This window comes from Cyanistes caeruleus, chromosome 8 (genome assembly GCF_971803275.1).
Source record: "Cyanistes caeruleus chromosome 8, bCyaCae1.hap1.1, whole genome shotgun sequence".
Classification (NCBI taxonomy): Eukaryota; Metazoa; Chordata; class Aves; order Passeriformes; family Paridae; genus Cyanistes; species Cyanistes caeruleus.
Genome location: NC_141708.1, coordinates 11837233 through 11859350, shown reverse-complemented (window position 1 = coordinate 11859350; position 22118 = coordinate 11837233). Strand labels below are relative to the sequence as shown.

The 22118-nt window shown below is 40.5% G+C and overlaps 1 protein-coding gene across 3 annotated transcripts in view; it reads right to left on the bottom strand.

Annotated features, from left to right (window-relative positions):
- Positions 1-3378, bottom strand: part of COL17A1 (collagen type XVII alpha 1 chain) — a 41250-nt gene extending 37872 nt beyond the window's left edge. For all 3 annotated transcript variants that reach the window (XM_023929811.2, XM_086899407.1, XM_023929812.2), the window contains exon 1: positions 3289-3378. The gene's annotated coding sequence lies outside the window, so the exon portion shown is untranslated. The remainder of the gene's footprint in view (positions 1-3288) is intronic.
- Between the last annotated feature and the right edge of the window lie 18740 nt (positions 3379-22118).

Below are 22118 nucleotides of genomic sequence, written 5' to 3'. Positions count from 1 at the left end.
GCAGAACCCAAGACCATGTCCCCCAGTTCTGTTAAATTTGAGTTTGACCTCCATGATTCCTCTTACTCTTCTGTAAACTGCAGCCCCCTTGATGTTACACTTGTACTGCCCAGACGTAAATACTGACACAAGGCAAGATGCAGCAGAGAATCTACAGAAATATCCAACATTCAGATTCAATTCTGTCTTTAATGCCATTCCCAGATCTGGATAGGAACAATTTGAGTGGAGAAGGCACAGTGCCAGCCAAGCCACTTTAGCCCCCCATGATAGACTCATGCACTTTGCAGAGAACACCACAGTGCCCACAGCCCTCACTCTGCACTGCTGCCCCTGAGCTTGTCTAAACAGCCCTGTAAATGGAGCTCCTGAGGTCACATCCAAGTCTTTACACAACCTGGTGGCAGCAGGATGCTGCTCAACCCTTACAATGCTTGCTAACATTAGGGATTTCCAAGGGATTTTCCAGGGTGTTGATTCCAACACATATGCAAGACTTGAGCTACATGCATTAGGAGAGCTTCTCCTCCAGCAGGGTAACAGTCCTCTGCAATAGAAGGGTTTCTGGTCATTCACTCCAAGGAAAGGCATTATCTCGGCAACTCTTTCTTACTGCATCAACAGTGGAAGCATCTTTCAAGCTCTCTCCCTAAAAATATGCTGGAAGCTGTTATCTAGATGTCAGCACTGTTGGCTTTATCAGTGTTTTTGGCAAGAAGCACAGTTTTATATTTGAAAATTGCTTCCCTACTGCTTTGTAGCCCCAGAACTCCACTTTCTCTCTGTTATTGGGAGACGGTGCTGGTTATGGATGCTGGAAGAGGCCAGCACCATCATGGAGTGAATGTATCTTCTGCATCTTTGCCTTCCCTTGAGAAAGGGAAGTATTTTGATGTGATATCAATTAGGAAAAAAAAAATTAAAACATGTTAAAGTCCATCTTTGGAGCCATGCATGCCACAGTCCAGCCCCAGCACACAGTGCCTTTGCATGTGTGCTTGGCGCATGGATGCCAGCAAACTGACTGTGCTGCATTTCCATTACCTGCCGGGCCTGACTCATCTCCCAGCTCCTATCTGGAGTCACAAAGGCATAGCTGTGGGCTATGTCTGTGGCACAGCAACAACACAGTTGAATCAGAGAAGTCTTCTGCAGTCATCTCAGAGCAACAAGCAGCAACTTGTGAAGTGGGATCACTCAGTTCAGGAAGGTAAGTCAGCAACACTATGGCCCCTTTTACATAAGCTCAAGGGCTGTAGTGTGCTTGTGGCACCCCCAGAAACAGAGAATTTGCAGCCATTATTGGCACTGGGAACCAAGAAAGGTGTGGCACTGCCACACTTGTGCAGGCTGCTTCCTCTCGGTACAGCATTGAAAGCAGGATATTAATAACTCCCCTGCACTGCAAGACATGCTCAGACCTGTGACTTCCACAAGAGCCTGAAAATGCAGGGTATCTCTTGTACCCCCTGTTCCACTTCACTGCAGTGCAGCACACTGGCAAGGACACTAAGCCATTCTGAGACGGGACATTCAATTCCCTCTAATCATTTTAGAATCTAGGTATTGTATGCAATGGTAATACAGTTTATTACTGATATTTTTCAAAGGGGAATGGAATAGCCACAAAGGTGGCTGTTTGGTGGAAAAATAAAAGTAAGCACATTTCAGATACTTTTATCCCTCCACAATGTTTTCCCAGTTTCCATCTCAAATGCTGCTGTAGTCACAGCACATCCTTTCAGCTCTCTCCTCTCTCCAGAGGTTCCTGCTGTTAGACAATTCATTAGGAGAAAGAAGCACCTGTAGGTGCTGAGATTAATAATATTTAATGTCAGCAGAACCTTTTGATCATGAATACTCTGAAACTCAGCAGATGCATCCAAATGATACCACTGACTATGCCTCCCATCATATCACATGTCTTTTAGGGTGTCCCTTCCTCTTAACCAAGTCTTTCAGCTGCCATTGGCCTGGAACTAAAAGAACTGGGAAAAAAATGGTCCCTTATCTCTTTTGATCCTACACACTAGGAATTTGATCTTCTCATTCTGCTCTACAAGCTGTTACTTTCAAGTTAGTTTATCAAAGCCACAGTGAGAACTGAATAAACTAAATCATACTTCCTAATCTGCTCATTTTGTAGGATGAAATGATGCAAATGCCAGGGAAGCAGGTTAGATGCCCAGCCAAAGCTGCAGAAAACCAAATTCTGCCCTGCCCATAGCCTATCCTGGCTTCTTTGACACTAACATGTGCTCACATCTCAGAGCACAATCAACAGCACTGCCCAGATTTCATTCTTTTCTGACAGACATCTTCCTCTCAAAAATATGTCCTTGCTTTCTACTTAACTGTGGCACTCAAAAAGAAATAGGCCATTCTGACCTGCACAAAATTCTTGGCTCTGGCACAGAAAAAGACACAAAGAATCTAGTATTAATAAAAAAAGTATTTGCAGAATGGGAAAGATCTGCTGTCACCATTTTACAAATGAAGCAACTAGTCACAGAAAAGTAACTTCCCTGAAGTCACTTGTCAGTCTAAAGAGAGAAAAAGGCAAATCTTTTACTTTATGCCACTATGGTCAAATTGCTGGATTTGCCGTAGAAAGGATTCAAACTGATTCTCAAATCAGTCTTCTGACTTACTATGACCAAAACACCTCATAATCTTCTATGACAAAAATACAGCACAAAATACATATCAATGAGTCACTGCTGATAACAAACTTATTTCCTTGAGACAAAGCCAGGTTTGTCCTTGGCAACACAAACTTTCACTCAGAAGCAGTTCTAGGCATTCTCAGGACTAGAGATTTATTCCTTAATATTATACCCTGCCCCACCATCTGAAGCTCCAATTTACAATCACTACTCTTCCAACACATTCCAGATCAGTTCAGTTTTAAAAACAGCTAACAGATGACCTGTATTCCACCATGCCGTACCTTTATGCAACTGAGAAATTCAGCTAAACTATATCTGTTTTGTGATAGTTTCAAAAAACACATTAAAAAATGTACCCATTGGTTTTACACTTAGTTTCTCACAGCAAGTAAACTCCTTTCACTAGGTAGTCAATCCAAAAGAGTAGTATTCATTGACAAATAGAAACCCAAAATGACCCAACCCTTAAGCAAACTTGTGTTTTTATACTGTATTTCACACAGAAAAACGTAACACCTCCTTTATCCTGACAGAAAATTCAGCCTTGCTCTTCAAGGAATCTGGAAGACAGAAAATAAAGGATACCTTTTTCTGCCTTTTTTTCAGTAATGTAACTTACCTGGATTGCTTTGGTTACTGAAATGAAAATCTTTTTTTCTCCTTAACTGCTTCCCTTCTACCAAAAATTTGCCACCTACACTTTATATCATGTCCTTCCAAAGGTGTGTGGAACCCGAGCGATCATCCAAAAATGTTCACCTCTTCTTTATTTATCCTGTTTTATTCTCGCCCTTCTTTTGCTTTTCTATTCCTGTGCTCTTATACAAGTCCCAACAAAGGCGTGTCGTGGTTTCCTGCCTCACCCTACCCTTCATATTATCTGACACTTGCTGAAAAAAAAGATCTGCCTCCAGGAATCAAACTTTATTGAAAGTCAAAATGCTCTTTCCTATTCGCTCAAGTAGATTAACTATTAAGATCCCAGACAAAGGTATAAAGGCTTATATCAGGGAATGTGAACATGCATAGCAGTACTTTCTGATATATGATCTGATCTGTTTGGGAATTTTTTTTGCAGGAAATTACTTAGCACTTGCTGATGCCTCTACAAAGCTGCCTGCAAGTTAAGCATATTCTGCTGCTTGCAAATACAATGGGCTGAGCTACCAGCTACTACAAACCGGCTGAAAACAACTCAAGTCAGTGATCTGAAGCGTTTTGCCAACCCCACAGATATTTATCTCTATTCAGAAGACAGCAATATTAATAAATAAAAATCCACCAAGTTAAGTGAGAAACAAAATTTCTTCCATACTACCTGCAAACTTCTTCCTGCACAGGAACTGAAGCAGGAGGGCAGCCATGGTGGGTGAAAGCAAAGCTCCATCCAGCTCAAGACCTGCTTTCTTACCACAGCTGACAGTAACAGCACTGAGAACACCAGCTGAACAGGACAAGCACATGCAGATTATTTTACTGGTGTACAGAGTAAAAAGCAACAGCACTGCAGTCATTCTTTGACAGATGGTTTCCCATTAGTTTGTCCAATTAGTTTTTGAATCTTCACATTTTACAGTGTCCTACAGCAAAGATTTTTATAGCTTAACTGTATCTCGTGAAAAGGTATTTCCTCCTACAGAACATAACAGTGTCATTCAGTGCCCTGTGCTTTGTAAGAATCAGGGTTCACCTTGGCTTTTCTTACCCTACACAGATTTTGACAGATTTTTTCTGTTGAATAGGAAAGAATTTAACACTTCATGTGGATTTTTTGCCCAGAGCTTTTGAGGGGGTGTAGCCTTGTACTGCCAAGATGGTGCCCTATTCTTTTAAGTTCCATATTGGAAATTTCCAAAGGTGTGTAGGCACATGGCTGCTCTACAGCACTGCATTCCACTGCAAAGGCTATGCCCCTCATTGGGGATCAGCACCTCTTCAAAACTGATCAATTAATCTCCTAAATCCCACATCTTGTATTTATATTCACCTTTAGCCAGACAGATACTTATGCAGCATGATTTCTTCCCTGTATGCAGGAAGCATCCATTACTGTGTTTTTGGAACACTAATCAAAGTACACTTATTTGTCTGAACAAGCTGCATGTGGTAATTAAGTCATTGAGAGGTATAGAATTCAGCCTGAGACCTGGTCAAACTGCACTTGGCTTTAACCCTTGAACAAAATTATAAAAGTGGCTTTAGCTTTCTGAACTTCATGCTCTTTGAACATGACACAAAACTGTCCCTCTCATCATCAACTGCACCTAAAACCTGCTCTTCATTCATCTTATTTTACATTCACTTTCAGCACAATTCAGTGTGTACTTCAGACACAAATTATTCAAGGAAAGACAGCACTGAATGCACTGGGCTATTCTAGTTCTGGAAAATCTATCAGTATGATAGATGAGAGACTTACTGGAGTGGCACAGATTTCACTGGAGCAAGACACAAAACCTCACATCTTCAGAAAAAGTTCTCAGGATTGGAGAAATTATGATCCTCCTTTACCTCTGTCTACCACTTTATGTATAAACAAAATGAAGCCATCACAATTTTGATAAAATAAGAAAATTACAGTATTTTAATCCCTGCAATGTTGTGACAAAGATCCTGGTTTAACGTTTATTAAGAAGAAAGTGCTCAAGGAGCATCTCTTCATGGGACATTTTGCCAGTTTCTAACTGGAAAGTTAAAGAAGGTGGACATAGGGTATAACATGAAGGTGATTTAAAAGAAAACTGAAAATAAATCACATCTTGAGAGCCTCTTGAGAACTGACTTCACATTTAACGGGGACAATATAAGACAAGAAGGAGTTGAGAGTGCTGCGGGCTGAAACACATTGATTAGTTCACTCAGGTCCCTGCAGGACAAGTGTCAACATCAAGGACATAATTTAGAGAGGTCCTGAGCTGCTTCACCTTTTACTGAAGTCAGTCATTGTCTCAGATACTCAGAGTCATCTGATGTAAGTCAGGTGTCTAGTGGCAGAGTGCAAAGAATTGCAGCAGACCCAGCTTCAGGTCATCAGCTGCCACTCCTGCACTAAAGGTGGTGTGTGGACTGGTGGTTAGAGCAGGGGTGGAACTGTGAGCTCCTCTTGGAGTAACAATCACCATCATGACACCCCCCAGCTGTCCTGCTCAATTTTGCTTGTAGAAGCTGTAGAAGTCACTGAGGTAGAGACACTCCTGTTGAGTGTAACTGGGAATGTTCTACCAGATGCAGAGTTTGCTGCTTTTCCTGCTCCCAGCACAAGAAGAAGCTGCAGAGACACTGAGCTTTCCATTGATGTCTCAGTCTGGCAGTTAGAGACATCAAAAAACAGTTGAAGACAGCACCATTTTCCTGTGAAAGATGCTCCAAGAGTTTACGGCACTTGATGCTAGCACTGAAAAGCTTGAGAAGATGAGGCAGAACTCTACTATGCACATTCACTGCTCCTGGAGGTGGGCTGTGCTACAGCACATCTGAATCGCTTGTTACTCTGCAAGGGTAATCCAAATACAAAGGTTTGAACCAGCTAGTATTGTCGTGGTCATTCTCTAAAAGCTTAAGGTATGTTTATGGTTTAGAAGCAGATAAGTTATGATAACTTGTCACCTTCAACTTCAAAGGAAGCTGTGGATAAATGAATAAGGTGCACATCAGTCTGATAATTCTGTCTTGATTGGCACATAAATTACACAACTCGTGAATCAGCCAAGAAGCTGATTGGAATAGTGCAGGCCCACACAAGGATGATTTGCACAAGAAAGAAGAAGCCACACCTATTTCTGTATAGCAACTGTAGCTCCCTCCATGCCTTGGTTTTACACAAGGCAGCCAGGCAGCCACTGAACCAACCAGAGCTTCTTGAGTCACACCTTGACTCAATGCCCTGAGTCCATGGTTTGCACATCACTTGGGAAACTCACCATGAGTAACCTCGGGCATGAATAAAAGCCTTGTTGGGAACTGATCATCTTTTCTGGGGTGCAGGGAGGTGAGTAATGTCAGGATGCAAAAAAACTTTGCTATCTCTCAGGTCCCAGGATACTTCAGTGATCAAGAGTCTTGGCTGTTTGTACTCATTAATACAAAGATTGTATAGCTAAGGTCTGCTTTTCCTCTCTCCTGGCTTTATATAGCATTCCACATAGCTTCACAGTGCAAACAATAAATAACAATATTTATAATAAAGTTACACCTTCAAAAAACAGTTCCTCAACAGCACAGGACAAACCAAATTGTACTGGCCCAGACAGGTGGGGTTGGACTGTTCTGCTGGGGCACAGCAACTGGGAGGAAGCTGCTAAAGACTTGTGCTTGCTGTTCTTATTATCTCCATGTAGACAGGAGGAGTGGGTCTTGTCAGCAGCTGTAGACAACTGTGTACCTGTGCTCAGAGACAGCTTTGGACAGACACCAGGGCCCTGGTGCTGCCATGGTGCTCTGCAATACAACTGTCTAATACAACTAGCAAGCAGCCCAAGGACTGGGGATGGACACACACATTGTGTCGTGTGTCTGGGACCACTCCTGATAATGTAAGTTTTGGTGACAGATCCAAAAAAAACCACATCTGTGACCTCTTAAAGGCCCCCTTGTCTCCCATGCTGCTTTTTATGCACGTCAATGCTTGGGCACATTTTACATCTCAGTACAGGTCAGTCTGTACAGCAGGAGTTGGCTGGCAGAGGCAGGAGTTATCACCCATGTCAGACCCACCTCTAATGGCATCAAGGCTGCAATGTAAACAGATATGTGTGCAAAGGTGACCTACTGTCATCTCTCCCCCTCTCTCCACACCCCATCCCACTGTCCCCATGGAAATTAGGGAGCTACCCCAGCTGTCCAGCAGACCACAGCATCTGCCACGGAACAGGGCTGTGAAGCAGATGAGCCTGATCACTGCCACTCTGAGGGGTTTCACTGCGACTTTAAGTGAAGTAATTTGCATCCATAAGATTCTTCTCCTTCGAAGTGCTGGCATGATGAATAATCCCTTTCACTTTGTCCTCCAGGTAAGTTGCCTGCAACACAGACTGCATACAGCAGCACAGCTATGAGCTGGACTGAGGCTCTTGTTTGATGCTGGTAGTTATTCCCAATGAGCCTGCTGCCCAATCTGCTTGGTCAAAGGGAACCAGTCCTTGACTATTTTATTTACCACACAAGGCAAGTTGCATTCACAGAACCAAATAATTTCCTGTACCCTGGCTTTTAGAGGGCTCTGCCTGTTTGAAACTGCACCTGTGAACCCTTAAAACAGTTTTACCATCAGTGCCTTTTAGACAAAAACTATTTGTGCTAACCTCACATATCAAATTTTTCAAGTAGACAGCAAAGGGACACAACCGATGCCAGGTGACCTGGCTGTGGTGCTGCCAATACACATAGTGGAGAAAAGTCAAGCAAGCTGTTTACAAAATACTGGCACCATGGGGAAAAAACCCAAATAAAATACTTAAAAAAACATCTTTCTGGCAGCTTGGGAGAAAATAAGGTATGATTTGTGAATACTCACCAGCATATCCATGGTTCAAATTTCAAGCAGTTAGTATTTCAAACGAACAATTCTACCAGTTCTACCTATGCCAGTCCAAAGCCTTCAAGTTTAAGCACCCTTACAAAAAACAACATAGGGAGAATTGCAGTGCAAACTGCATACAAGACTAAAGCTGGGGACAAAAGCTGGACAAAAGCTCTGCTTATCTTGGAGATCTGCCTCAGAAAATTATGGGTGTTGGCAAATAAGCATGATTTCTGTCTGCAATCTTGACAGAAAATTCAAAGCGCATATTGGCAAAAAAAACCCTGATGAAAAATCTCTGGCAGGCTCAGCTATAGTTTGTAGCAACTCACCTCCTATACAGAGAGATGGATTCTCATTAGCAGGAAGGCAAATGCAGGGGATGGTGCCTGAAGGGTCCCTGAGAGCAGTTTTCTTTTTTTTCCCCCTTTTCCAGCCCTATACAGTCCTGCCCTACGAGTCCTTTTCCCTGCTAAGTTTCAAAGTGTCATTTTTGGATCAATGATTATTTCACAATCTAAAAATCTTATTAATAAATTATTAACAGAAGTGCCACTGATGTTGCATCACTCAGGTGAGTTTGTGCACAGAACAAGAATATCTCCTGGAAGTACCTGGGCACTGAGAATTAAATTAAACACGAAACTGTGCTCATACCCAGTCTAAGAAACCTGGCCAAGCACTTGGGATCACTGCTGGGGAATAAGTGAAGAATAGGCACCAGGCCTGCTGCTGCAGGTACAATTGAACTGCAACTTTAGTCTGAAACCTACAACAAAATGAAATCAAAACACTAATTTTTTGTGGAGAAGCAAGATAAGGTCATCCCAATGACGAATATAGGCAGTTGGAACATGCAAACACGTACTGTACAGTGATTTAAACCTGTGATTTTCACATTTTTCTCTCCAATCCTGCTATTAGACAGTCTGTCTTGGGCTGAAGGGGCTTTGAGAAAATGCTTCCTTTAAAATAATATTTTTGAGGGAATTGTCAAACTTAGGTGCACAGCTTCTGAGGGTGAAAAAAAGGGGGTTTGTACAAACATGTTTGAACAGATGGATGCTCTCTGTATATTCTGGGAAGTTCTGACTATCCCCCATGAAAAATAAAGACTGAGGCCATTCAGCAAATTTCCTGAGTCAGACTTTGAATGGAAAGCTGCACAGTTCTACAAGATTTCTGTCTAGAGATGGTACCTGTCAACATCACCCTTCTTCTTTGCTAGGAAGGTACTTCCTGTGATTAGGCTCTCAAGCATTTCAGGGTGGTGCTCACTTTTCACTGCCAAGGTAAACAACAGAATGAAAAGTTGCTGCTGGGTTACTACGGTGTTCCCTCTAAGGGAACATGCTCTGCTGTGCGCCCTGTTTATTGCCACTGATCATTACAGATTCAGCATGGATTGGAATTTATCACAGTACAGACTGGTAATTTGGGATGGGCATTTCAGCTCACACCAGCTTTTTGCTCTCCTGGACTCTTCACAACCATAAATCAATTTCCAAACATATGCTTATCTGAGTATTGCAAAACAGTTTTAAATCAAAAGACTGGTTACCACTAGCATAAAGCTGGATTGGGCTTGTTCCTGTTGCATTTGTTCAGATCTGGATTAATAACACACAATAAAAGAGCAATCTGGATCTTATTTTGGTTCCAAAGGTGACATAGCACTTGTTATAACTGCTTGTGGCAAGAAGGTGTGTGAAACTGCTTTTATTCCTGTTTCTATTGCTATTTATTTGCTGGACTGGTCCTCAGAAAGTTTTGAATCCTTCTTGGCTGCTGTCATGCTGCACCTGCTTTTCCTGGGGCACACAGGCTCAACCTGCCATGTGCAGACTTGCAAAGGCCCAATTTAAATGGCACTCCTTTATTAGAGGATACATTCCAGAGGCATAAAATATTATTATCCGATACACATGACTAGAAGACTGCTGATCTCCTGCAGGACTGCAAGCACAAGATGAGACATGAGACTCTTGGTAAAATCGCTCTCCAGAAAACACCTCACGTGGCAGTTGGAAGCTTCATACGTTGTCAGTACTGAGGTTGGAGACCCTTCTCTCTCACACTGCAAAAATTACTGAAGTAAAGAATGAGTCAATCTCATTGAGACAGTAGGTCTCACTTCTTCAGTTGTCTCTTCTGTGGAAACATTCTCCTACATTAACGAAATTATGTTTCAATTTCTACCTCTTCCATTCTTCAAGAATTCTTCAGTATCCTCCTCAAGACAGAGATATTAACAATCCTCCTTCTACTTCTTTCACAAATTCTCCTCATCTTTTCTTTTAAGCAAGTAGTTATGGGAATTTATTGATTCCTAGGTTTTGTGGTCATAGGAGGGACGCTGTTATTTCAATTCACCTTGAAACAGAGTTGTGTGAGTTTTTCAAATTTAGTACTTAAACTGTGCCTGTATTTCCATAGGGAAGTTACAGGTGTCTTCACCAGAACGTACTTCTGTCTTGACTTTTAGGGCCAATTGGTTGTTTCCAAAAAGGCTCCTTTATATGATGTTTGCAGAAAACATAGTGGTCTTTTTTCAACTGGTCACTGAAAAAGTTTGGAGAGAGTAAAGTGTCTACAGTGTGCTGCCTGCTCCCTGATGGTTATTCTGGAGATAACACAGATCTTTGCTCTGTTCATGAAGAAGTTGGCACAGACTGTAATTGGAATCCTTTTTTTTCTACACTGGGATTTATTTTTATGATCTTGGCCAAAAGATGCAAGGTCTATCTTTCTCAAATTCTGCCGTTAAATATGGATTTTTATAAATAGTAACTATTTATCTCTTTCACAGTGTCTTTCACCTGTATCTTGTTGTGTTAAAATTATAGCATTTGTGGACTTCCTTCTATTTTAACATGCAGCACTTCAACAATGTCAATCAAGTTTCTCATCTACATCCATCAGCAGGCACAGAATTCCTGACCATACCAATGTTCCTACAGAAACAGAACAGACCAGATCCACAGAGAACAGTCACAACACAGACTCAGTACTTCTCTTCAGAAACCATTTGGAAAAAAAAACCAGATACAAGGGTTAAAATAAGCCAGACTTCACACTTTCTTTTTTGCCTTTACTCTGAGTCAGTTAAGAACAGACATTTGTAAAAGCTGGAAACTAGCTGGAGTCACAATGCAGTTAGAGACACACCATTTATCAATAGTTAGAATAAGAATAAATATTTGAGCAATCTTACAGATGCAAAAAGTCATGGATTACAGTGCATTAGCAAGTGTTTTTCAATCTTTTTTTTTTTTTTTAATGATCTCTCACTGTTCTTCATCTAGGACATCTTTTAGTTTGCAGCTTTCTTCTCATGTGGGTTTAAAGAAGTTTTGAAGAAAGTTTTTTAGCACCATTCATGGTTATTTTATTTATGCTCCCATTCCCTCAGAATGGGATACTCTCCAAGTTTCTCACTTTTAATTGGTGATCATGCTACTGCAAGCAAACCTCCAGCCAGACACACCTTTGCCATACAAACCACAAGTGATACGCTAATTCCAACCCAAAACTGTGTGCTGAATAATAAACAAAGAGAAGATTTGTGACCCAGAAGAGAACAGATGAGTGTGAGCCCTTTCATATTATTTATTTCTGCCTTGTAAGAACAGAGATAGAATCCTAGAATCCCAGAATGGTTTGGGTTGGAAGAGACCTTAAAAACCACCTAGTTCCAGCCCCCTGTCATAAGCAGGGACCCTTCCCACTATACCAGGTTGCTCAGAATCCCATCCAGCCTGGCCTTGAACACTTCCAGGGATGGGGCATCCACAACTTCTCTGGGCAATCTGTGTCAATGCTTCACCACCCCCACAGTAAAGAATTTCTTCCTAACATCTGATCTAAGCCTGCCCTCTTTCAGTTTGAAGCCATTCAGCTCTTGTCCTGTCACTACCTGCACTTGTCCAAAGTCCCTCTCCAGCTCTCTTATGGGCTCCCTTCTAGGTACTGGAATGCATAATGAAGTCACCTCAAAGTCTTATATTCTCTACCATGCATTCTCTGGCATATATACCCATGGCTGCTGGTCTAGTATTGTAGTAATAACAACATAACAATAATAAGAGCTAATATTATTTTTATAGAAATCATGCAGCTCTTTCATGCATGGCAGTCTTACAGTTAGCTCAGGTATCGTTGGAACTCAGACAATCCTAAGTTGCTGCACAATTCATTTAATTCATTTAATTAGTTGCTATCACAATTCATTTAATTGAGCTGTCACTCGTTGCTATGATTAAAATGACAATGTTAAGGTGACAACTGTAGGACCAACTCTCCAATATTCCAGAGCCAATGGAGATGTTTTTTTCTTTTCAACAAGACTAATTTCTGTGGAGTTAGGCAGGAACACTTCTTCATTTTCCCTGCTGACTTATTTCACTCATTTCTCTTGATCATCCCAAGCTGGCTGAGAGTCACACTGCCTTGTACAAGGGTTTTTTTCCTGAAATAGCTCGCTATTTTTGTTAAACACAAGTATTGCAATTTCAGTTGTAATGAGCAAAACAACAAAGATATAAACAAGGAATATTCAGAGAAACATAATGAGCAGCAGCTGGCTTTACTGGGAAAGCCTCTACATAAACAGGTTCCCAAGCTCCAAGTGACTGTTTTACTCCCCTAGTCAGGGACAGCAGTGATTTTATCACTCCTTAATACAATGTCACCTATAAGAGGATCCCATTTTACAAACCAGATTTTCTCCAGTACCAAGAAGGTATTTAAAATCATAAGTAAAAGGACAAAAGATGGCATGATGGCAAGTACACTGTGTTCCAGCTGCTCAGCTGGAAGGGCAGAACCCTGGTGAAAAAGGAAGCTTTCCTTTTCAGGACTTGATCACTGACTTCAGACTAGCAGATTATTTTTTCTAAATAGTTCTGGGGAAAACATTTGCAAGTGAACACTCAAAACTTGGATCCAAGCTATTTAAGTTGTCTCTGCTTCCAATTTCTGGCAGGTTTTCTGACTTGGCTCTGAACCTTTTCACTGTGCCCATCTCTGTTTTCATGTCTCTGCTTGAAAAATCCTGTTTCTTATCCAAAGCACAAACGTATTGCCTTTTCCAAAAGCCAGGTCTGTTGTTTGTCACTTCTTCTCAGCAAGATGACTGGCTGGAAACTTAGTTGTTACTCAAACTTCTAATTTCACAGCCATTCAGATTCTCATTAATTTGCTTCCATCAGAAGTTTGTCTTGTGAGACCTGTGATAACATGCAGCTTTCTCTTATTAAAATCAAGGCATTCTGGGCTCATCCTCACTCCATATGTTGTGTATTTCAAATGTTCCTGCTGGCATGGAGCTTTTTGGGTATTTTTATTGTTATCACAGGGTTGCCAGATGCACGGTATGGTGGCTGCCTTCCTTATCCAGTGCCTGCAAAGGTGCTTTTTGGATTCTATTTTAATAATATCCATGATTAAAGTTGTCAGCTGAAGGCTTTGTAACTAGAACACCTAAAGATGTTTTTAGTTTTCAGCATAAATTAAAGAGTTCAGAGACAGATATTTACACCTCCCCCTCAAATATCAAAATTTGTACTAAGAAATCATTCTGTTAGGCACAATGGCAATATAAAACTAATGGATAGAACACAGTATGGGTGGTGATCTGAAGTACCCTCACTAACAAGGGTTTGTATTTTTGCGGACTCAGTACACTGAGTTCGCTGAATCCATTTAGTTTTGAAAGACGAGGCCAAATAAGAGCACTGATCCACCACTCCCACTTCTGTCAGAACAACATTTGTCTAAGCCTATAAAGAACACTCTGAGAGTCTTATACATTAACTTTGATGTACATGTGTAATTTTAAGCACATAAAATTATACAGCTGTGGAAAATGAGGCTGAAAAGGCCTTCAATTAAGTTTCTTGTCCATCTCTCTGCCCAAAGCCTACCTCCACATTAATTATTCTTCACAAATTTTTCTTTATAACACTTTTAAAACTTCCCATGAGGTTTCAGAGCCTCCTGATGTGATCTACTCCTTAACTCCCATACTTGCTGTTAGAAAATGTCTTGAAGTTCCAAACAAGTATCGTGAGCTGACAATCACATCCTTTCTTCCCTTTTCAGTGTAACTCATCTGTCTTGCTTTCCCCTTTTATGTATTTGAACGCTGTTGTCACATATGCCATGAGGGTTTTCCACACCAAACTAAGTTTTTCCTGTTCCTGCAGCTTTCCTCGGACATTGAGTTTCCTAGACCTCCAACCAGTGGGAACTACCTCCAGTCTTCACAGGGAGTACCCACATGCTTAAAGCTACATGCATATTTAAGTATTGTGCTGAGCTGGGGACTTCATTTCTAGTGTTGCCCAAGGCTCTCAAACACATGCTGGTCTGGTTTAATTGTATGACATTTCAGTTAATTACTGTTTTGATGGTAAATCTGGCAGTTTTTCAAATGTCTTTAAAATTGTAACTGCAGGTAAAAACTACCCTATTTTGCTAATGAAGGACAACCAGTGCCAAACTGTTGTGAACCTTATCTACCTGACCAGCAGGCAGTGTTTATCTTAGTTTCATAAGGTATTTCCCTCAGAGTGCAGACATGAACAGTGTGTATTGGAAATTGGTGTTATTAATATGTTTGGAAGCAAATTCATTTGCCAATAAACAGCTATGCCCAATACCTAATGCACAGTGAGACATTGATATACATGTATATCCCCATCCTCATCTATGAAGAGGTTCAATCCCCTCCATCTGAGTACCCAAAATGTAGCAGACAGAACAGCATCTGTGGCAGCTGACACATGCCAAGTGTATGCAATCAAGCAAAACATAAAGAAATCAACAAGCCAATACATGTGCATAAAATATTATAATGAAAACTTATGCAGACAGAGACCAAATGGGAATAAGATTGAATGGAAACAGAGACTAAGCAACTGCCAGAGTTAAGAGCAATCAGCTCACAGGTAGGAGGGCAGTGAACCATGGCTGGGATGGTGTCAAAGGGGCTATTAGAATTACATGCTCTGACTTCTGTTCTCTTTACTTTACTGTAGCAATTTGCAGTGTTAGTGGAATCCTTCAGCTTTTTCTAAAACTAATGTGTAGTGTTTGCACAATGAAACAATAACAAACTAGCAAAAAAAAGACCAGCATCTAGAACAAGTCAAGTGGTGTACAATAAAAAATGTACAGTTCCCAACACAAATAACTTAGCAAGTGTATGATCCAATACAATACGTCTGCTGTGCATTGTGTAAATGTGCAATATTCATAGAATATGTCTGTGTCAAGTATTCAGGAACTGTCAGGGACAAATGCAAATAGTATTTTAAAGAATTAGGAAGAACATACCTAGAGTGTTCCTCTGGAATGCTTTTTTTTAATACTGCTGCATTTTTTAAAATCAGTGGGAAAACTCAACATTCCTTTGTGAAATATATTCTATAGATGCCCTGAACACGCACACATTTTTTCATGAAAACCTTCTAGATCTGGTAATCACCCCTTGGGATTCCTCCACCTGAGCTGATGAAGTCACCGTTTAGTTACCTACAGCACCAGGCACCAGTTTGAACGTGGCTGTGGGACATACATGTAAAGGGAATCTTGGAGTACAGCTGCATTAATTCTAGTGATGGTTTTAACAGACCAAAACACTGAAGAAGGCTGCATCTCCTACATAGCTGCTTCCCACAAAAAAAGCACTTGAGCATTCAATCTTATCTCACTTTTCTTACCTTTTTTCTACCCAAATTATGCAAATGAACAAAATTCTTACAAAATAATTAATTGAAATTAGTTGTTGACATAAAATCATCAATTCCCATGAAATCAGCTAAGCTAAAGATGAAATTGGCTCATGTGGTTTTGCCGTTTAAAAAATAAATGCAGCAATAATTAACAGATGCAATAGAGTTTGGCATGGTAATCTCAGGGTGTGAGGTTTGATCCTCCGTATTTGAATGGTAAATCATTGCAACTTCTCTATCATATCTGTGGGGATGCTTCTCACACATAGGTTTACTTAGAAAAGTAAATCCTTCTTTGTAAGGAATATATATGTGAGCCACACCTTTCCTATTTTGTTTCTCCTCAGTGGAATGCTCCTGGTAACACACCCAAGTCTTAAAAGTGCATCACGGAATGACTTCACTTCTCTGGCCGGCTCCTGAGGCTTGCGAATATGCAAGGCTATCATTCTTTGGTTGACCAGAATTTATAATAAAAGGAAAAATTATTGATTATTTAGCTTCTTCAGGTTTTCCACTCTCTGGTGGACTCTTCAGAGCACTGAACCTCAGGTTGGCTGTCTGGTGTCAAAATCAGACAGCAGGTTTGACTGTGAAAAATCTGAAATAATGAGACTGGCAGAAGTGATGGAGATCTGGCTGCAGCACTGATTATAAAGGGTAATTTCTTCATTTGCAGTTTTCCTGGCAGTGCTATGTAGGGGCTCTGCCAGCATAAACTTGCAGCATCTCTCTCAGTGTTGGTTTTTGGGATGTATTTGTACTTCGTGCCTAAAAGATGTACCCATGTTTACCTGAGAAGCTGGAGATAGGTAAGGAGAGCTATTTATTTGTATTTAATGGAACCTGAAACTCCTTGAGAAGGCAAAACACCAAGACCTTTCAGCAACAGATACTGGCACAAACATTCTCTCTGGAGAAGAAATCCTCCTGTCATTGTCATTTCTCACCTCTGCCTATTGCCCTTTGTTTGTTTGTTTTTGCTTTGTTTTTCCTATTGTGCTGTTAAACAGATCTCTTGGAAATCAGCAGTTACAGCTAGGCACATAAACTGCTAAGACAAAGGGGAAATAGCTCCTGCATTATAGTGGTATTTGTGAACACAACATACATAGAGACTAGATCTCTAGGTTTGAGAGAAAACCTTAGGACTAGGAAGTGTTAAACCAGAGAGAGTTTCACAGCTCCTAGGCTTGATTTTACATAGTTAGAATCATGCTTTAAGGAAAAAACTGTCTGACCCAGAATTCCTCAGAGATGGAAGAGAAACATCACCAGAGTAAACTGTAAGGCGTAGATGACAACATCCGTGATTAATCTTTGCACCCTTATGTCACACATGACTAGTAGTCTGCAGCCTGTTGGTCCTAGAAAAATGAATCCCATGTAAGACTTCCTATCCAGACATCATGTGGACAATTTTAAGACTGTCCATGGTGAGTTTCATAGTCTCAAGAACAGGCAGGGTATATACCATGTAAAAGTTAAGAGTGATCTATCTGCTGATCTAAATCCTGAGAAGCCTTTCAAGAGAAAACTTGTCAGTGCATACCCATGTGTTGAGTTATCACCATGCATTTAACACTGATGAAATAGCTTATTTTGGCATATGTTAACCATGAAATGCTTGTAATGAACTCAAGGAAAAAATGCACTAAACTTTAAAGCATCAATACCAGAATAACTCCTTCAGCTGTGAATGAACTGCAAAATTTCTCTTTTAAGGAGTGTCATGCAATATGGTATGGCATGGCTGTCATCAGAGGTTGATGGCAAAGAGAGCTGGTTCAGTGTCTGGTGGAGGTCACAGCAGCCAGGACACAGACTCGAAGTTACCTGGGTTACTGAAGGAAAAATGTCCCATCAGTTAAAGCAGGTGACATTCGCTATCTTGTTTCACTTAGCATCAGTTCAGTGTTCCTGCACACCACTTAAGTGTTCTTCACCCAAAATACAGTTGCCTTAATGTGTTAAGAGGGAGACTGGTGGCTTTCCCACAAAGTGCAAAACACACTGATGCAGGCAGCTGCAATTTCAGTATCCTCAGCACCACATGAATAATACCATTAGTAGACTCCATATGCCACACTTCCACTGAAGTTGCATCAGGACAGCAGAGTTCTGCTTCCTTTCAGTTTAGCAGGAACTTTCTCAATGACTTCAAATGTCACAAGGGCTAAGCTGCCCTTCTGCAGGTAGACAACACAACAACAGTAAAAATAATATAACAGTAATCACTTGAACCCACAGAGATTGTAAGAAAATTTTATACACTCATCAGTAAAGCTTTCTGTATGTCTGTGTAGAGAAAGACACTCAAAATGCAGTTACTTCAGATAGGAATATGAGTAGAAAATTTGCACTGTATTTGCTTTGGAAATAATTGGAAAAAATACAATAGAGGTCCTAAACACCAAAAAATTTACTTTTTAATGAGCAGTAACTAGTGTAAACAGTATATTTCACTCAAGAAAAAGGGAGAAGTCAAAGAAGTTTTCATTGCCCATTTTACTTGCTAAAGGAAATGGCACTGATGACAATTTTGTTGTCTTTAGTTGAGTACTTTGAGAGAAGGGGTGATAAAAGAATATTGAGTTCCCATAGTTTCTGGGTATCTTAAATCTTTTGAATCTTAAGATTCTTTACATTAAGAAGTGTCAGTTTCATATCTGTACACAAACTTTGGGAAATTGCCATCCTCACAATTCTGAGGCAGCTGTCCTTAGACATGTGATGTGGTTTGCACAAACATTTCACAGACATATCCCCCATCTCACAACAACCACACACACCTGAAACATTACATTGGTTATTAACTTTATGGAAACCAGGAGAGAGCTTTAAGCCAGCTCTCACTCACTTGTGAGCCTGATTTCCAACATAAGGTGGTGGTAGTGCCTGACAACACTGCCACACTGAAATCTCAGCTCTCTAGATATGACTTTACTCTCAGCAGTGTAAGAGATGGAAAACTGCCATGAACACTCTAACATTTCATCCTTCAGAACAGACTTCGAAAATTTTACTTTATAAGGCTTTCTCTAGCCTCAGGTAAATGACCTAATTAATTTCCAGGGAGGAAGTGTATTTTTAAATCTTGTCTGCTGATGCTGCAACTTGGTAGGGTGTGCTCAGTAGAATGGTTATTTGTTCTAAAACAAAAAAATGACCAGTGGTGCTGCTGAAGTGGTGATGGACACTACTTACTCAAGTCTGCACTCAGTGCAACAGGGAAACCCCCAGAAGTTCAGGAAGAAGAAGTCTCCATCTCTGCCTACATGCTCACTGATTGACTTGTTTGGTACCAGTTTAAATCACTGGGTCCTTCTAAGGCCTCCAAACTGTAGGTAACTGCTCAACACAGCTCATCAGGACTTGCAAATAAACCACGTTCACGTTTTCAGCTTCAGCAACTTCAGCAGTAGAGATAAGTGCAAGCAACCCAAGAGTTATGTGCACACAGCACAGAGCAAACCCATATCACGTATGTGAGAAAATGAAATGACTCTTCAAGCTCTGCTACAATTCAAATATTTTTAACACAAAAATATGCTCAGGCCATCAGAGATGGCAAAATCTGTGCCAGGGACTAGTTTGGGCAAGGGCTTAGATTTAAAAGGCTTGAATTTTCTTAAAATAATAATCAATCAGTTCTCCAGCAAAGACAAAGAAGGTCTGTTTATTGTTTCCTTTGTCTGCTACAGTCATATAAAGACTTCATATGGCAATCTTTGACTTGTTATGTCAGAGAAAATCCCACAGACACAGAAATAAGAGACAATCGTATCCTGACCCCTTTTATTAGCACTGTGCCTCACCCACTTGGTTATTCACACAGAATATTGGAAATTCACGCAGAAGTGACAACTATCCTGCCCATCTTGCCTGGCTCTTACATTATCTTTTGAAATGGCAAATTGCAGTGCCCCTTAGCTACAATAAATCCAGGCAGTTTTTCTTTTCAAGGCAGGTACCTTGAAAATTCCAAGCCACAGATGTAAAGCAGACAAGTAAAAAAAACCAAAACTTTTGGTTTAGCTTAAAGTGATGTCATTTTAGAGTCTTTGCTTTTTGTTACTGGGCATTTGCACCATTATGAGAGCAGAATCCATCTCCCAAGGACAGGTTTTGTTGTAGTAAACTGGTTTTACTCCAGGAATCTGGTCTGTAAAGTCCTTCCCTTGGTATATTTGCATGGCTATAAGCAAGTCAGAACGTCTTTCAGAAAAGTGAATTGCAGCCAGCAAAAACACAGCCTTAGGCTGATGCACAAGTGGGTAGGATTTTAAAACTTGCTGCAGCAGTTAGTGGTTGGGCACATAAAAGCACCCCACCCTCCTGCCCTAGGCAAGAGAGAATACACAGACAGTGCAGAGTGTACTTCATGCATCAGGATACATCAGTCGGCTTTAAACAAGGAAAAATGAGTTGAGGGGGTAATACATATTTGCCTTAAGGCACAGTATGTTGACTAATATCTCAGATACTCAGTGGCAATGTTTAGGGGGAAAAGGCCTGGTTGTTGTGCCCAGCAAACTGTTAAACAGAAGTTCTGTGATGCTCCTCAGAGTCTGGAAGAGAAGAACTCATAAAGCTCAAACTGGAGTTTATAAACTCAAAGCCAGTATCCTTTGCTGTTACTTTCCATTCTGGTTTTGCTACTACTGATGATGCCCACAGGGGAATGAAAACATGTCCTTGTCCTGAGAATGTTAATGTGTCAGCCCCAGTGCTCTTCTGGTGTCACAAGATTATTGAGAGGGTAAGGGGATAATAGCTCTCAACTGTGCAACCAAACTGGTGTACACATGGAAGAAAAAATAATCCAATCACTAAAATGTCTACATAGGAATACCAAAGAAAATAAAACCAAGGAGCACATTTTCCTTTTGGTTCCTGGGGGAATCTCATTTCTCTAAAGGGAAGTGGTATGTTCAGCAGAGATCAATAATTTTACTACCCAGTGCACAATTTCCTACACCATTTTTTCATTTATTTTGCTTACCCCAAACTATTCTGATCACAAGAGAAATCAAAGAAATCAAACAATATAGCATTATAGTGCTCAATAAACACTGTATTGCAATGAATGTGCTACTGTGGGCACATACTGGTGATCTTAACTGAACAGCATGAGAAACACTCTTCAGTGTGCCATAAACATGCCAGCATCAATGACATATGGATAATCTGTTTTCCTCAAGGGAAACAGATGTACAGTTTTTGAGAGGAAGGTTTCAGTCTGATTCTGGTTTGCCATCATTAAATTGAAAATAATATACTATCCATCACTATTGTGTTTCTGCAATAAAAATGCTGGATAGTCACTGGATAGTACCTGATGAAACTCTAGTTCCCAGCTCTGTCAGGAGCTTCCAGCCAAGAGTTGGGTGGGTCATGTTTTTGCAGTACTGTGTAAACACCAGGTAAATTCATAGGTAAATGGAGTAAATACAGCTAAACACTTTATACCAACCTGAACTGGATCTTTTCCTAGAGTCATTACCCATCAGTGAATACTGATGACAGTATTTCCTCTACTCTAGATGCAGCACACTAAACTCATGCACCCAACATGTGGCACCATTGTTCTGTATTCCCAATCCCAAACAATCTGTAATCTCATTTGGGTGGGGCATATGGGCGTTGCTCTAATTAAGCACAATGATAATGCACAGGATGACTTTTTCATGTGTTATGTTCCTGTTAAATCTTACTGGAATCTCACCTGGCAAATGATCTAAAATCTCAAACTTTCTGTTGTTCTTGTGCAACTCATCTGTTAACATGTCAGTACAACAGAGCATGAGTAATTTAAAGAAGGGACCATCCTTGAGATTGAAGGAAATACCCTGTGAACTTGGAGACATGCCATCGCAAAGCTCCAGAGTATGTGAGATCCAACCTTCTAGATAAATTTGCAGCAGAAATTCTATTCGCAATTTTGCTGTTGCACTCAGGAGTCCATTTTTAACATATTTAAAAATTAAAATATTTGTGATATTGAATTACCCGAAGATTTCAAAAAACAAACTCAAAACCCAAAAATGGGGCAGATTTAAAAAATGCATTCAAACTGCCTCAATACGTGGGATATCGTTCAATGGGGTTTTTTTTGGTTTTTTTGGTATCTTAAAAAAGATAGTACACCACCACATAATGTAAATTCTCACATCTGCTAATGAAAATATTATT